The 14090-nt window shown below is 43.7% G+C and overlaps 1 pseudogene; it reads left to right on the forward strand.

Annotated features, from left to right (window-relative positions):
* Window positions 1–13679: 13679 nt before the first annotated feature.
* On the forward strand, window positions 13680–13852 carry LOC111590428 (uncharacterized; annotated as a pseudogene).
* Window positions 13853–14090: the final 238 nt, after the last annotated feature.

The following is a 14090-nucleotide window of genomic DNA, read 5'->3' on the forward strand; positions in this document are numbered from 1 at the left end:
CTTCCTCGCACTATATTGTTTAATAAGTCGCATTTGTTGCATATTCTTGAAATAATGTATGGATACATCGTCTTTGTATGTAGGATTTCTTCAGGTGCGATGCTGGATATGAGGCCAGGGCGGATGTGGTGTCTACGACGTGCTGTAAGAAGCTCGTCGTGGACATGCACTACGAGGCGCGCATCCAGGCCATCGTCACTTACCACGGCTCCGTCCTTGGGGAGAAGGTGAACAAGAAGGACGCCCGAACCATGTCGTTGACTCCGGACCAGTACTTGCAGGTAAATACAAAACTTTATTATTGGTACTAAATATGCTTATTTTTATCTTCTGATATGCGGTGTACTTATATTTTTTTAGATGATTCCTCATTGGTGCGCCGCGCATCCTGAGTGCTAGGAGCAGATGGTGCAGAGGTGGTGCTCGGCTGAGTGGGATGAGGCGCACAACGCTAGCCGGGAACGACGTTTGCTGATGCAAGGTCCCTCCCACCATCAAGGCAGCCGCAGCCTGGGCAAATACGTGGAAGCATGGGTACGCGCTCTTTTTTATTTAGGTATATAACTTTCGATTAGACATGATTTCTAACCATCTCGTTGGTTTTCTCGCAGTCAGCGGCACATGGTGGCGCGCCTTGCTCCACGTTCTCGGCATATGCCATGGCCCACAAGGGGAAGGCGACGTCCGACGTCACCTACAACCCGGATGACGGGCCCGAGGCGTACACCAACCCCGCCATCCACAGCCCACTCAGTGAGTACACTGCCATGGCCAAGCAGGTCCATGGGCCAGATTACGATCCGAGGACCGAGGACATCGACGGAGATGTCCTCATGAGGGTCGGAGGAGGCAAGAGGCATGGGCGGTACTGGATTGCCGACGGGGCAATCGACTCGTCCTCCACTCCCACTCTCTCTCAGGTGCGAGCAAGGAGCACGAGCGCGAGCCCAGCCATACGACCTCGGTAGGACACCTCACAGCATCGTATCCAGCAACTCCAGGTTATTCCTTATCTATTCATCGTTCATTGATTTTTATATATCTTCTCTTTGCATTATCGTAACATTAGGGAGAAATATTACAGACTCAGCTAGATGATGAGAGGAGGCAACGTGAGGAGCTAGAGAAGAGGATGGCGGAGATGTTCGCGTACATGCAGAGCCTTGGCGCCGCACAGGGTCATGCTCCACCACCTCCGTTGTTCCCTGCAGCTGACCCTACAGAGTTCACTACTCCTGTGAGTATCAAAATTTTAGTACTGCATGATATATATTCATATGTTCTCACACATACAATCTCTTCTCTGTGCAGGGTCAATCGGCGGCGTCGAACAACCCTCATGCTTCGTCCAGCCCTTCGCCGAACCAGTCCAGATGCCCACCTTGTTGATGATCTGTTTTGTGATGATCCAGACTTACCTTTATGAGTGTTGGTGATGGTAGTTAGACTTTATCTTGTGAGATACTTGGTGATGTTAGTGATGATGCAGACTTATATCTGTTTTGTGATGATCCTGACTTATATTTGTGAGACTTTAGTGAGACTTTGTGATATATATGGTGTTGATGATAAATGTGTTCATTCTGTGATGTGCTTGATATATAATGTGATGTGAATGATATATATCTTTTGTTTGTTTGGATGGAACAAAAAAAGCAAATAAAAAGGGACATCCTGGTCACTTTGCCGAGTGTAACACTCGGCAAAGGGTATCTTTGCCGAGTGCTATGACCATGGCACTCGGCAAAGAAGGAAACCTGGGAACCGGTAAAGCCATCTTTGCCGAGTGCTGACAATGACACTCGGCAAAGAAGGAAACCTGGGAACCGGTAAAGACATCTTTGCCGAGTGCTGTTGCCAAGGCACTCGACAAAGATACTGGCAAAGGGGCCCACTTGAGGGTTCTTTGCCGAGTGCCAGTCCGCCAGACACTCGGCACAGAAGCCTTCTTTGCCGAGTGCCTATTAGAGCTCTCGGTACAGGGACTGGCGGTGGGGCCCACTGGACCAGTCTTTGCCGAGGGCCTCTCGAGCGAACACTCGGCAAAATTGGCCTCTTTGCCGAGTGCCGCAGAAGGCACTCGGCAAAGGATCCGTCACCGTCACTTGGCGCCGTGACGGTGACTTTTCTTTGCCGAGTGCCCGACAAAAAGTACTCGGCAAAGAGGCTGTTGCCGATGTACAGTTCGCTGAGCGTTCTTTGCCGAGTGTAACACTCGGCAAAGCCTTTGCCGAGTGTAAAATAGCCTTTGCCGTGTGTCTCAGACACACGGCAAAGGAGCTGATTCCGGTAGTGTTTTATATCTTCAGAGGATAAGGCGGCTTCGGATTGTGCCAAGAGTTTCACATGGTCACAGCCTTTCCTCTCCAAAATGGTAGCAATCCCCCTTAGACCCGAAAAGGCACATATGTCTCCACGACTATTCAAAATTTCTTCAAAGGCTTCAGCTTCGTGGCTGATCCATTCAATTGGGCCTTCGGGGTCACCCCTTATGAAGTTCTCTTCACTTGAGAATGCGCCAACGCAGGCGAAGCTGGTTTTTATTGTCTTAACACATTCCATAGATTTTTCATAGCATCTTTTCTTAGATGCACGAAGCTCTTCAACGTTTTTCTCCAAATGATTTGCCCATTGTTCACTGATTTCTCGTTTTGTTTCTTCAAGTGTGCGCTCCTCTTTAGCTCTGGCTAGTTGTTTTCGAAGATCTTCAATTTCACGCTTCTGAGCCTCAGCTTGAGCTTTAAAAGTAGCTTCGTCTTCTTTTATTCTATTTATCAATGAATGTAATATTTTATCTTTTTCGAGACCTTCGTTCCTTAGTTCAATTACTTCGGAACGAAGGTTGCTCAGGGCCATAACACACCCTTCGTCTTCAGCATCTTTTGAGCCCTGAGGGCGTTGCTTAGTATAAGGCCCTGCAAAAAATCACGTGTGTGTCAATAAGTTTAAGAAAATAAAAAAAATTTGGTTTCAATAAAATATACAAAGACCTCATTTTTGCACCTTTAAGCTATTGTACGCCAAGCTGTCGGCCAGCTCGTCTTTTGATAACACCGAGAGCTCGTCTTCTAATGTTGGGAATCCGAAGCTCTTGCTCATCTCCCGACAGACAGAAATCTCCTTGCTGTCAGGGAGACAATACAAGAAGTCTTCTTCTCCGCTGCCGTTGAATATCAACGCCCCCTTTGGATATTTTAGTTTTTGGGCGTAAAACTGGGCTTCTTGCTTTTCTTTTTCAGACAGCTTTTTCCCCAAAGCATGTCGTGAAATATAATTGAAGGCTTTGGAAGATGCTTCGGGGGCGGCAGTGCCAGTTTTTTCAGCCAAAATTTGTTCTGCTGTTTCTGCTTCTTCGGCTTCCAAGGATTTCACCTTGGTGGGCTCTAAAGGCCCAGCTTCAATCTCAGATTGGTGCTTTGAAGCTACGGCACCAAAGGCTTCAATATGCACTTCGGAAGTTTCAACAATTTTCTTTGGAGTCATGCTTGAAGACTTTATTGTCTCCAAAACATCCAGCACATTAACCATCCTTTTTCTTTTGGGGGTCATTGCTGGACCCTTTTGGCTTTTTGGTGCTTCAATTTTTGCCGAAGGACTTAAAATTTCATATGTCCTTGTTTTTGTAGCCTTCGGTTCTTCTATTTTCTTCATTTCCGGCATTATGATTGGCTCTTCAACATTCGGTAGGGGAGTCAGCTCCTTGGCTTCGGTGGCCGAAGAGGTTTCACCGACATATTCAGGCACTGTGGCCGGTTCAATATAGTGTGGCCGGTGCGTAAGAACCTTTACCTTTTTCCTCTCCGGCCCTGGCTCACTAGGAGCGACTGAAGCAACCTCCTTCGCTGAAGCAGTATTTTTCCTTTTCTGACCCTGTGTTGGGTAATGGTAGTCGGGGTAAACAAACCCAATTGTATCAAATACTCGGTTGAGTCTTTTCTTCTTTCGACCTCCGAAGGCCGCTGATAGTGCAGTATCTTTGGCCTTCGAGTATGATCCAAGCAGTTCATCACTTATGGCCTCAATACTTTTCAGCCAGTCATCATCTGGCTCGACGAATTTATCTCCATATTTGAATGTGTATTTTAGCCTAACTAATCCACCTTCGTCAGTTTCCCTAACGGTCTCCTTCGGCATTTCCCACTTTTCTGCAAGTGGCCATACTCTGAAGGCAATGTGTTCTTGGACCAAATCCCTTGTCCCAATAAAAGAGCAAACCACGCCGAAGGCTCTCTGGCATTCTTCGGCTGCTTCATCCATTTCCACCTTCGGCCTCCGGAGGCCGAAGCGTTGCCAGATAGGGCGCATAATGACATCTTTAATATCTTCCCGTGTTTTCAAATCATTTTTCACATAAAACCATTCCGTCATCCAGTCGTCGGGCCATCTCTTTCGAAAGGTTCGCACAGGACAGCTTGACCCAGATCGGGCACCGAAGCTGTAGCAGCCAAAATTGTTGTGATACTGCTCTTTACCCCAGGGTTTTGTCTCATACAATAGCTCATGTATGTTGCAGAAACTTTTTGCATTTGGTTCTAAACCTTGGCTCCTCACAGCCCAGACGAAGATGCCCATCCTTATGATTGCTTCGGGAGTAATTTGATGAAGGCAGATTTCAAATATCTTCAGTACTTCCACAACAAAACTGCTCAAGGGAAACCGCAGTCCAGCCTTTAAGAAGCTTCGGAATATCACGACTTCATTCTCTTCGGGAGTTGGACAAGTTTTCTCTCCTTCGTCAGTCCTCACAATAGACAAGTCCCGAAAATATCTACCCCTCATATTGACAAGATGGCTTTGTTTAATACTTGATTTCCCAAAAACCGCATGGCTTGGTCGCCAAGGTCGATCTTCGGAATCTTCACCACCACTATCCACATCATAGCTGTCACTGTCACCAGTATCTTTAGATAAACCCTCTAAAATCTCCCTAGTAATCTTCTCTGTATTTGTCTTTGCTATTGATTGAAGAAAGCCAAGATGCATCTCCTCAGAAAGGCTTAGCTTCGATTCAGCAACAGCTTTCTTATCTTCAGACATCTTCGAAGATGCTGAGAAAGTGCTCTCGAAACCGAAGCTTAAAAATTTAAAAAGCCAAGCAAGTGTTGTTGCCCAAGGGCTAAAAGTCGAGTGAGCAAAAGCAGATGGCAAGAAAGCGTGCCAAATGAACTCGCGGTGAGCTCTTATTTATACACCTAGTGCGTTAAAAACTGGAGGGTCCCGCTTGTCAATGACTGTTGCTATTCTAGCAAAGGGAAGGTGTTTTTTCGGACCTTCGGCTTAAGGCCTTCGTCCATGTCGCAATATGAATTTATCACTAATAAATTAATATTGCGAGGGGCTACTATTGGGGGCCTTCGGCTTCCGAAGGTCCTCAAAAACATGATTTGACAATGTTTTCCAAGTGAAATATGTGAACAGGTATCTTCGGAATCAGGTCATGAGTATACAAGAGCATGGTCAGGACGAAGCCTGAGCGAGACGAAAGGTGATTATGACGAAGGATAAGGTGATCATGAAGTTGTGCGCAGAAAAGCTTCGGCATGACAGCAGAGAAGGGGAACCGACTTAAAGATGAAAAGGCAAATTAGACCTCGAAGAATTACTATAGAGTTATTGATAAATGTAAAGGGCATGAATGTAATTCTACATGGGCTGCGTCCCTTGCCTATAAATAGATGAACAGTACTCCCGTACTGTTCACGCTGACTTGGCATTCGCTTTTTGCATCACGCCTGTACCTTTACTTTCCGTCAAACCGAAGGTACATTTATAATTTGTTATTCTAAATATAATAATGAAAATAAAAATAAGTTGATGATAATGTTTATATTATTTTTTTCGTATATGAATTCTTCCTTATCATTTATTGTGTTTACGAAGGCTTTTCCTTCACAACCTTCGTCCGAAATTCATTATATCCGAAGGGACATAATGTCTTGAAGGACAAAGGACTTTAATATTTAACACTTTTTATGTTGCCTTGTTCTTAACTCTTAGCATTTGAGAACAAGTCCCCAACAATAGACATCCGGCATCACTTTTTGAGAGACCACCAGCAAAAGGGAGATATCGAAGTGTTTATGTTAGCACCGAAAACCAGCTAGCCGATATCTTTACCAAGCCTCTAGATGAGAAGACCTTTTGCAGGCTGCGTAGTGAGCTAAATGTCTTAGATTCGCGAAACTTGGATTGACTTATAGCATACATGTGTTTTATGCCTTTGATCATGTTCCTTTATGTATTTCGTTGTTTATATATGGTGCTCAAGTTGTACAAACAATCCCCGGACCTCAAAAGTCTATGTGTGAGTGATGCACATATTTAGGGGGAGATGTGCTACAACTTGACCCTTTGAGACTAACCATGTGCTTGAGTTTTCCTAAATTAGTCTCAAAGGTGTATTGAAAGGGAAAGGTGGACTTGGACCATGAAAGACTTCCACTGCACTCCGATGAGAGGGTAACTTACTCCAAGTTCATCTCCATGCTCTTATTGCCTTTTGCTCTTAAATTGACAATTTTGGTGAGGCAATGAGGTTAAAGGGCCAAAAATGATCCCGTTTTGGTGTTTGATGCCAAAGGGGGAGAAAATAAGGCTAAAGCAAATGGATCAGCTACTACTTGAGAATTTTGAAAGAGTAGAGTTAGAGCTTTTGTTTTGTCAAAATACTCTTATTGTCTCTTATTGTCAAAAATTGGTCTCTTGTAGGGAGAATGTTTGATTATGGAAAAAAGGGGGAGTTTTTGAATATTTGATCAATTTCTCTTGGAATACCTCTCTTTATGTCTCAACAAGTGTGTTTGACTTAGAGATAGAAAATTAAGTTTGATTTGCAAAAACAAACCAAGTGGTGGCAAATGATGATCCAAATATGCCAAATTTGAATCAAAACAAATCTTGTTCTCATTTGCATTGATATTGCACTTCTATGTGTTGCATTATGTTGTGTTGGCATAAATCACCAAAAAGGGGGAGATTGAAAGGGAAATGTGCCCTTGGGCCATTTCTAAGTATTTTGGTGATTAAGTGCCAACACAAGTTGTTTAAGTGTTAAACTGTGCCAATTGGTGGATGAAGTGCAAATCAACACAAAGGTATGATTCTAGACTTAGTACATTGGTTTTTGTGTACTAACATATTTTGTCTAAGTGCTAGAATCAGAGAAAAGACAAAAGGAAAATGACTTGGCTGAAGCAGCCAAGACTCTGCGCAGTCTGGGTGCACCGGACTGTCCGGTGAGCCAACGGTCGGCCGCGCAATCCGCGCGTGACGCGTGGCCGAGCCAACGGTCTGATGGGTGCACCGGACTGTCCGGTGTGCACCGGACAGTGTCCGGTGCGCCAACGGCTCCAAATCTTCAACGGTCGGCTGCGCCAGATTAGGAAAGCAATCAGCACCAGACACTGAACAGTGCCTGTCCAGTGGTGCACCGGACTGTCCGGTGCGCCACCCGACAGAAGGCAAGGATTGCCTTCCCGGATTGCTTTCAACGGCTCCTAGCTGCCTTGGGGCTATAAAAGGGACCCCTAGGCGCATGGAGGAGTACATCAAGCATACTTTGAGCATTCTTAATCATTCACACTCCGTCTTTGCGCACTCGATTGACATTCTTAGTGATTTGAGCTCCGTTCTAGTGGTGAACTTTGTGCTATTCATTTGAGCTCAAGTCTTGGCTGTGTGTGTGCATATTGCTGTGGATTTGTGTGTGTTGCTTCCCTCCCTTACTCTAGTGCTTTCACTTTGATCCTTATTGTAAGGGCGAGAGACTCCAAGTTGTGGAGATTCCTCGCAAACGGGAAAGAGTAAAGAAAGAAGAACACCGTGGTATTCAAGTTGATCATTGGATCACTTGAGAGGAGTTTAGTGCAACTCTCGTCCATTGGAACGCCACAACGTGGAGTAGGCAAGTGTTATACTTGGCCGAACCACGGGATAAATCATCGTGTCTTGTGTGCTTGTTTTTCACTGTGACCATTGTGTTTCACACGAGCTTAGTCCTTAGCCACGTGATTTAAATTGTGCTAACACTTAACCAAGTTTTGTGGCTTTAAGTTTTAAGTTTTTACAGGATCACCTATTCACCCCCCCCCCCCTCTAGGTGCTCTCACATATGTCGTGTGATTGGAGATCCTCAGCTGAGTATAATCGATTCGGATCGCCGTAACTTCGCGAATATGAAGACTTGGTCACTGCCCTACACGTAGCAATCTAGTGAAGATGAAGGGTTGATAAGAAATTGGCTAGTATAGGTCAAGTGATTGAACTAGGGTAGAAAGAACTCTAGCTACAGGTAACTTCACTTAACCTGACAAGTAAAATTTGATTTTTAAGGATCCACTGTTAGTAAGCATTTCTGCAAACAGAGTCTTTGATTATTGATAAGTCATACCTTGATTCCCAAAGGCCAGCATATCCTTGAGAGTCTTTTACTTTGACAGATAAGTCTTGCGAAAGTACATTTCGTACTCAGGGCTTTGTCCCATGTGGTTTTAGGTGAAGAAGCAGCAAACTTTTGTTGTTTCTGTTCCATGGTGGTGCCCAAAGAAGAAAGTCAAGACTGAAGCTGCGGGAGGAAGGGTCCTCCATTAAGAAATCTTTTTACTATTTATCGGGAGGGGGTTTTGCCTCCCAGGTTATGTAATAATAATACTCAGCACTCATATATTTTGTTCTAGTATGTAACTATATAACTCTGTCTTACTTTGAAATAAAGTAAGTTATTGTAATTGCTTCCGCATTTTCGTACCTCCGATGTATTGTAATGTCTGCATGAAGGGTGAAACGCTCTTAGGAAAGGTAAGGAATACAGATACCGAACTTGTCAAGTGATCAGGGGCACCTGCAGGGTTGTCTGAGGTCCGTTGGACAAGGACAACTGTAGGTGGGCCTAATGACTTGGGAGGTTCTGTCACACCTATCATACAACAGTATAAAGGTATAGAAGTTAACTTTGAATTTGAGAATGAAGTATTTTATTTGCCATGCTCAATTCTTTCCTCCTCTTTGCAGGGCTTAATTCTTAGTAATGCCCTTAGAGCGCAGAAGAATATTGAAGACGAAAGCTATACAATGGCCCTTAATAACCTTCGTTCAGAAGTGATTGAACTAAGAAACAAAGGTCTAGAGAAAGATAAAATTTTGATTTCTTTGGTAAATAAAGTAAAGGAAGACGAAGCTAATTATAAAGCTCAGGCCGAAGCCCAGAAAACAGAACTTGAAGATCTTCGGAGACAGTTGGCCGAAGCTAAAGAGAATTGTGCGCTCGCATAGGCCAACCGAGAGATCAGCGAGTACTGGAAAAATTATCTAGAGAAAAATGTTGAAGAACTTCGCCAATCCAAGGAAAGGTGTTTCGAGAAATCCTTGGATTGTGTGAAAAAATTGAAAACTAGCTTCGCCAAAGTGGGTGCCTACTCTGCCGAAGAAAACTTCGTACGAGGCGACCCGAAGGCGTTATTGAATGGATAAGTGGAGAAGCCGAAGCCTTCGAAGAAATTTTGAGTGATCGGGGGATGTTTGTGCGTTTTCTGGTGCGCGGGGGATTTCAGCCATCTTGGAGAAGGCTGGGTGTGATCACGTTAAGACAATGGCCCAGGCCGAAGCTGCCTTCTCCGTGGATGATACGAAGGATCCATCAGCTGAAGCAACCTTGATGGGCGGGAAGTTTTACAATGATGTCTGGGTGAATGGTGGCCGAGAGATGGCCCATGAAATAATAAAAAAGAGTGAAAAAGACACCCATGACGCCCGAGCGGAAGCAAAACGAGCTGAAGAGGCTGCAGAGCGCGAAAAGCGTATAGGTATTATTTTTTGGCATTTTAGCTTCGGTACTTGCTTTGTGGCTTCGAATTAATCAATTTTTCCTACTTCAGCTGAACTACCTCCACTGCCAGAACCGTACGATCCCCTAGCTGATCCAGAAATGAAGGAAGCGCTGGACATCATAAACATGGCTGAATCCATTGTCGACGAAGTCGTCCACAAATTGCTGAACGAAGTTACAGAGAAAGTCCTTAAAGAGGAATAGATTTTATTGTGATAAACATTTTGAAAAGCTTGATGTATATAACAAATGAAGGAAGATTAGGTTTCTACTGTAACAAAACTATGTAATATTTGGAGTGTGTAATGTTGAATTGAATATGTAAATTATTGCAGTTTATTTCTTTGCGATGTATGAAATTTACACACATACCGTTTTTGAGCCTTCTGCGAAAAAACACCTTCCCTTCTTTTCATGCTTCGTAAAGAAAAAAATCCATGCTTCGTAAAGAGAGAGATCCCTTCTTGTGACAAGGCTGATAAAACTATATTTCCCAAAGCTTACTTTGTGCCTTAGCACATTTTCATTTTGACAAAGCATTTGCCGAAGATTGGCTTCGTATTTGATTCTTGTGCCATTGATGCAATATGATGTATGATGTAATGTTATGCGAAATGATGTGATGGTATGATGCAAAATGATGAGGATGCTGAAGACACGCACCCACAGGCCCACACTAGAACACACAAGCTCTGCATCCCCTTAGGAACGACTTTTGAGCTTCTTCACCTTCTATTTCGGTGATATAAGTTCTGCATCCCCTTAGGAACGTCTTTTAAACTTCTTCGCCTTCTATTTCGACCGTATAAGTTCTGCATCCCCTTAGGAACGATTTTTGAACTTCTTCGCCTTATATTTCGGCGGTATTTGGCTCTGCATTACCTTTGGAACGACTTTTGAGCAGAAAACTTACGCTGCGCTCCCTTAGGAACGACGTTTTGTAGCTTTGGCTATTTTGGCTCTGCATTCCCTTAGGAACGACTTTTTAGCTTCGTAAATCTGTGAATAAGATATATTTCATTCTAATAGAGGCAAAATCATTACAAGAAATTAAAACTAAGTTTTCATTGCTTGTTCCTTATTCAAAAAGCAAAATAATTCAAAAAAACAAAATAGTCTAGAAAATAGAAGTATTTCAGAAGCAGGATATTGCTCAGTATATGTGCTTTGATTCTGGTACAGTACTATTGACTGTACGAGCTTTGAACTCCTCCCTGAAGTCATGTTGTTGTTGGGAGTGTTGGCGCCCTTCTGGCTGCTGGCTTCGGGAATAAGTAGGTTGTAGTGGTGGTGGCGGTGGGAGCTGAGGCCAAGAATCTTGTGAATGGCTTGCCGAAACAACAGAAGCTGCAGGTTGGTTGCCCACATATTCTGGTATATAGGGAGAGTGGCACGAAGTAGTATGTAGGACTTGCTTCGGCTGATTCTGCCGAGCTTCTGCTTCGACAATCTCTTTTTGCTTCAAAATAGTAATCTGGCACGTTCTTGTAGTGTGGCCTTTGTCCTCACCACAGAATAAGCAATAAATTTTTCTAGGCTGATCTCCATATCTTCCTCTGAAGCCCCTACCGCCTCTGTCCCTTGGAGCTGGTGGCCTGAAGGAGATTTGTTGCTGTCCCGAAGACTGTGAGGTGTACTGTGGCCTCTGAAGCTGGCTTCCTTTGTCATCATTCTGGCTAGAGCTGTGGATTGATCTGACATGCCTAGGGTGGATTCTCCCTCCAAAGCCCCTAGTCATCTTAGAAAAATCTATAAGCTTCCTCCCTTCTTTGTCAGAAGTCATTGTCAGCCCAGATGTACTCATCCATTTTCTGTAGCAGCTTCTCCAGAGTTTGTAGGGGTTTACTGGCAAAGTATTGGGCCGTAAGTCCTGGCCGAAGACCTTTGATCATGGCCTCAATGAAAATTTCATTGGGCACTATGGGCGCTTGTGCTCTCAGTCGCAAGAACCTTCGGACATACGGCTGAAGGTATTCCTCATGGTCTTGTGTGCACTAGAACAAGGCCTGAGCTGTGACTAGCTTCGTCTGAAAGCCTTGAAAACTGGTGACCAGCATGTCCTTGAGATTCTGCCATGACGTGATTGTCCCTGGCCGAAGAGAAGAGTACCATGTCTAGGCCACATTTCGGACTGCATTGACGAAGGACTTTGCCATGACAGCTATATTGCCTCCATATGAGGATATTGTTGCCTCATAGCTCATCAAGAATTGCTTTGGGTCTAAATGCCCATCGTACATGGGTAGCTGAGGTGGCTTGTAGGATTGTGGCCATGGGATAGCCTGCAATTCTACTGCTAGAGGAGAAGCATCATCAAAAGTAAAGCTACCATGATTAAAATCATCGTACCATTCGTCTTCGTTGAATGAGCCCTCTTGACGAAGCTCCCTGTGTTGGGGCCTTCGGTCATGGTCATCTTGAGTAAGATGACGCACTTCCTTAGTAGCTTCGTCGATCTTCTTCTGAAGGTCGACCAGTCGAGCCATCTTCTCCTTTTTCCTTTGCACCTGCTAGTGAATGATTTCTAGGTCCCTGATCTCCTGGTCCAACTCCTCCTGAAGTGTTGGGCTAGTGGCCTTTCTCTTTTGGCTCCTGGCCTCTCGGAGAGAGAGAGTGTCCTGGTTTATGTCCAGTGGCTGCAGTGCAGCCCGTGGCGCTGTTATCTTCTTCGGCGGCATGACGAAGGTTGATGCTTTGCCGAAGGTTGTGGAAGTGAGTACACCGGAGGTGGGCACCAATGTTAGGGACTTGTTCTCAAATGCTATGAATTAAGAACAAGGCAACACAAAAAGAGGTTAATGGTTAATGCCCTTCGTCCTTCGAAGCATTATTTCCCTTAGGATATAACGATCTTTGGACGAAGGTTATGAAGGACGTACCTTCATCATTACAGTATATGTTAATAAAAGAAGAAGTATATGAAACATGAGAAATAACATGAATGATCATATGACATCATTAATATATCTTTATTATATCATCATGGATGAATAAGAACAATATTGAATTACATTTGTACCTTCGGCTTGACAGAAGGTAAAAGTCCAAGCATGGCGCACGAGCAAATACAAGCCAGCGTGAACAGTACGGGGGTATTGTTCATCTATTTATAGGCACAGGGCGCAGCCTGTGTAAAATTACATTTATGCCCTTTATATTTACTATTGACTCAAGGACAATCTACCGATGACTAGATAGCCTTTTTCTCCTTAAGTCGGTTCCTTTTTCTGCTACTGAGCCGAAGCTTCCTTGCGCGTAGCTTCGTAGCTGGTTCAACCTTCGTCCAACCATGTTCCTTATTGTGTACAGCTTCATTCCGAGTCCGAAGGTTCCTGTACATATATTACACTTGGGAAACATTGTTAATCATGTTTTTGAGGATCTTCGGAAGACGAAGGCCCCCAACAGATTTCTTAATGCATCGAATGTAATATGACTAAACTTTAGTCACGAAGGATACAAACCCGCCATAAATTAGGTAAAAAAATCCTCAATCATATACTAGTCAAATAATAACTTAATCACAGTACGGGTTGCACTAATTTCTAATCCTTTGAAACACCTGTTCCGTGCGTCGTGCGTCACGCACGAAGGGCATAGGTCAGTTCTTCTTTCCTTTTTCTCGCCTAACAATAGGTCGTTGTCCTGTTACCCTACAAATAGGTCATGAAAATCGTGCGTAGGTGTATTCCTCTCCCCACTTCTCTTCTACAACTGGACCGTTATACCACATATAAGTTGTGAGAAACCACCCAAACCTAACACGACAGGAAGCTCCTATATATTGCCACTTCGCTGGCTAAAGAAAAATGATCGACGGATCGAGCTATAAAAAAGGGGTTGAACTTTTTAACTCATACTTTTCTCGGTATTTTAATTAAGTCAAAGTGTAATATTTATTCTTATCAATTTCATATTTGGTATGTAGACTATATTTTTACTTTGATATTAAATTTATTTTTTATGGCTTACTGGGTCCTCACGTATCGATTAGCTATTCCACTACTAATAGGGTCTAGCCCACCCCAAACAATACTATCAAATATGATTGTGTGCTGCCTTAGAGTATGGACATCTTTTAAATTGTGAGACTCAACGAATTTAGGTTTAATCTTTATCTTCAAAACACACCAAACAAAATTGAAGATCTGTCAAACCAATTGCTTTCGGCTTAGTTAGTTTTCCCATAGGTACATTTTAACAAATAAGCCTTCAAGACACATGATATTTTTTTACAAACAAAACCATTATCAAATACAATCATTGA

Source organism: Zea mays, chromosome 10 (assembly GCF_902167145.1).
Source record: "Zea mays cultivar B73 chromosome 10, Zm-B73-REFERENCE-NAM-5.0, whole genome shotgun sequence".
NCBI lineage: Eukaryota > Viridiplantae > Streptophyta > Magnoliopsida > Poales > Poaceae > Zea > Zea mays.